The 3,668-nt window shown below is 35.0% G+C and overlaps 1 long non-coding RNA gene across 1 annotated transcript; it reads left to right on the top strand.

Annotated features, from left to right (window-relative positions):
- Positions 1-283: 283 nt before the first annotated feature.
- On the top strand, positions 284-3,367 carry LOC110713709. Its single transcript, XR_002510043.1, has 3 exons — positions 284-533; positions 2,653-2,932; positions 3,117-3,367. It is a non-coding gene; the product is annotated as an uncharacterized LOC110713709 (long non-coding RNA).
- Positions 3,368-3,668: the final 301 nt, after the last annotated feature.

The following is a 3,668-nucleotide window of genomic DNA, read 5'->3' on the forward strand; positions in this document are numbered from 1 at the left end:
TCACCAACCAATTACCAAAGGCATACTAAGTTTTCCACATTATTAGGGGCTAACAAGTTTTACACCAATCAAATAAATATGCTTGCTAATAGAGGGTCACACTATAAGGGAGGTTGTCCAAATGCAGTTTCGTTATGTACGAAAAAATACATAACGAGGGGCAATGGTGTAAATTCGCTGGCTTTTTGAATTGGTGAGTGGAATTCCACCTCAGTATAAGCTTTTTGTCAGTGAAACAGTACCCCGTTAAGCTTTTTTATTGTATTTTTATCTTCGTATTTGGGACGAATTGTATAGAATTTTAACTTTGTACTCGTATATCGTGTAGTGTTCCATTCCATTCGATTAATTCCACTCCAGTGCTCTCTCTCTCTCCCCTCCATCTTCCTGTCTCTGTCTCTGTCTCTCTCACTCCCTCCGACGTCTCTCTCTTCCTCTAGCCTTTGGAGATATGGAAAATCACCAACTCGCATAATCGCTCCGTTTGTGCATAGCTGTGTTGAAGATTGGAGCATAGCAGGCGTCCAATTGAGGTAAGTAAAGTGCTATTGAATTTATAATTTAGGGTTTAAGAAATTTTTACAATTTCATGATTCTAACGCAATATAAATTTATCCCCAAAATTGAGTTAGGGTTTATAAAAAATTGCAAACCTTAACATCGCTAAACTTTTGATTTGATTTTCACAATTAATTTTTTGTTATGCTAAATCAGATTTTAAAAATCTCATTTCTTTTAATTTCACGAGAAGCGTTTTTTTTTTTTCTTTTTTTTAATGTCATATACAAATTTGAGAGTTTCTTGTTTGGCATTGCTAAGATTGTTCTATTATCTGGTTCTTGATGTGATGTGAAGGTTGTGATAATGTATGGTGCCTTTTTTGAGAATTATCAACTTAGCTGAATGAACGATTGATAGCCAATGCAGATTTAGCTAAGGGATCTTAGACCTTTCTGTAGCATGGTTGCTTGGAAATTTTTTAGTTTGATTTGGGGATTATTTTTTTATTACTTTTTTTATGGGTAGTCGAAAATTTTCTCGGCTCTTGTTAATGCTGAGAAGAGTAACAAGGAAGAATCCTCACCCGGGTTTTCAAAGCTTAAGGTTACTGAGGCAGAGAAAGCCATAGCCGGAAACCTTTGTAGGTGTACTGGTTTCCGGCCTATTGTTGATGCTTGCAAAAGCTTTGCAGGAGATGTGGATATTGAGGATCTAGGATTCAACACTTATTGGCAAAAGGAGGAGGGCAAGGAACTTAAGGTGAGTAGTTTACCTGTTTATAATAGCATTTGTCAGATATCAACATTTCCTGATTTTTTGAAGAGTGAAATAAAGCTTAAAATGTTATTGGATTCAGGGAAATATTCTTGGTATACCCCCATTAGCACTGAGGAGATCCAAAATAAGCTGAAAATGAGTGAGGCCAACTACGTACCGTGTCAAATTAGTTGTTAGTAATACAGGTACAGGGTATTATAAAGAACTAGAAGGCTATGACACATACATAGACTTAAGGTACATTCCTGAGCTTTCTTTGGTTAAAAGAGATTCTAAATGCATCCAAATTGGGGCAGCTGTGTCGATCTCTAAAGCTATTGTTACATTTGAAGAAGGTGGTGAAGATAGACTGGGTGGGGGTAGTGTAGCAGTGCTTAAGAAAATTGCTGCCCATTTTGAGAAAATTGCTTCTGAGTCGATCAGAAACTCAGCCAGTATAGTCGAAAATTTTTGCAGGGTTTGTAGATATGGATTCATCTTGCTGAGCTGAGCTTAACAGGGGTTTTGAGATGGTATTTTGGATCATATTTTGTTTTGGGGTTTTTTGGTTCATGAGTTCATATGCTGTTGAAAATAGAAAAGAAAGACTTGCTAGTATGTGTGATGACAGGCCTAGGATTTTAATGTTAGTATGAATCATATTCAAGCTAGATCCATTTTAAATATTAATTTCCACTTTTCATCGTGGCAAGTATCCATCTGCTATTGATCAGGTATAAATTTCAATGAATTATAATTTATTACTAATATTTGATGATTTTGTAATTCCTTGTATCTCTGACTCGGATTTTTTTCCTAAATGGTTATGTTATGAGTAGGATTAGGAATTATAGGTGTATTTATCATGCATGTGGGAAAATTATTGAGAAATTTTGTAGTATATTATGCTTCCTGAAAATGATATCTTTGATGAGTTGAGGTGTAATCTTTACTCCTGAAATTGTGCTTCTGCTGTCAGCAGAGCTAATGGCCTTTGGATTTTGTGTCCGTTTGTGTCGGATTTTATCTGAAATTGTTGGTATTAAGTCATTAGATACTAAGATGGACTTGGAGTCTTGGAAGGGAAAGCATTTCACTTGGCTAACCTAGATGAATAGATAGAATGAGTACAAATTCTTGTATATTTCGAAGGTAACAAATTCTTGTAAATGATGAAAAAAATTGAAGCATTCAGGTGAGTGGGATAGAACATCCTAAAGAGTTTGTATTGTGGTTGTGGAATAGCTCACACTGCCTCAGAGCTTTTATATTTGTTTCTTCTTTGTTAATCTGGATATGGTCTTTGTTCCTTTAGGTTAAGTCTGATAGTATGTTGTTATAGTTTTACTGCTAGTATTAGAAAATTAGTTCCTAACTAAGGTGTATATTGAACAGAAAACTTGTGCAAGATCCATTGAAAGAACTGCTTTCGAACAACCATTAACAAGTGGTGTGGCATATGCTGTGAAAGTGCTCCATTCTGAAAGAGAATAATTTGAGAAGCAGCATGGCTGGACTATTAAGAGGATGGATACTGTTGAACAAGAACCTGTTCATAAGTATGATTATGCTCTGGAAAAGCTGGAGCCTTCTCTAGTTCAAGACGAAAATGCCCATGATATTTGCACAAGATACCATTTCTCATGTTGTTTCTGTCGATGTGCTTTCTAGGAAGGTATGCTCTTATTTATTGTCTTTTCTTAGTTCTTAAGATTTATTAATTAAATTTGTTTGTTATAATTTGAATGATTCTTTCTTGGTTAATGTAAACGAGTGATAATGAGCCGATGAATAATGCATTTTGATCATCTTATTGCGCTATTAGATTTTATTTTTTTTTTGTCTGATGCTTTTTGCAGCCTAGCTCTAAAGTCCATGTACATTTGAAGGGAGCCATCGATGACTCGATGAGCATAAGGTGAAGGGGCTGCTAAAATTGGAAGGGGGTTGCTGGTGAGCACAAGGTGAAAGGGGCTGTTGAAATGGGAAAGGGGAAGGGTTTGGAGGAGATGAATTTTAGAAGTATAAATCTATGTAATCTAAATATTACAAATTAGATATTACATGTATAAATGTTAATTAAATTACAAGGATGAATTGTGTTTTTGTTTAGATTAAATAATTTAATTTTGTACAAATATTAGATTAAATTAGCTAAGTTGAGACACTTCATTGTTCCATTAGAACCCTACATTATTTTAGTAGTAGAACCCTTCATTGTACAAGTATAACCCTGCAAAAATAATCAAAGAGTTCTACCCTTCATTACAATATAACCCTACATTATTTTAGTGGAACTGTGGAACCCTACAATGTTTTAGTGGATCCCTTCATTGTGTGAGTGTAAACTTGCAATTCACCCTATATAGTCATACCCAAATTTGTTTTAGTGGGACCCTACAATGTTTAAG

The sequence above is a fragment of the Chenopodium quinoa genome, unplaced genomic scaffold (genome assembly GCF_001683475.1).
Source record: "Chenopodium quinoa cultivar QQ74 unplaced genomic scaffold, ASM168347v1, whole genome shotgun sequence".
NCBI lineage: Eukaryota > Viridiplantae > Streptophyta > Magnoliopsida > Caryophyllales > Amaranthaceae > Chenopodium > Chenopodium quinoa.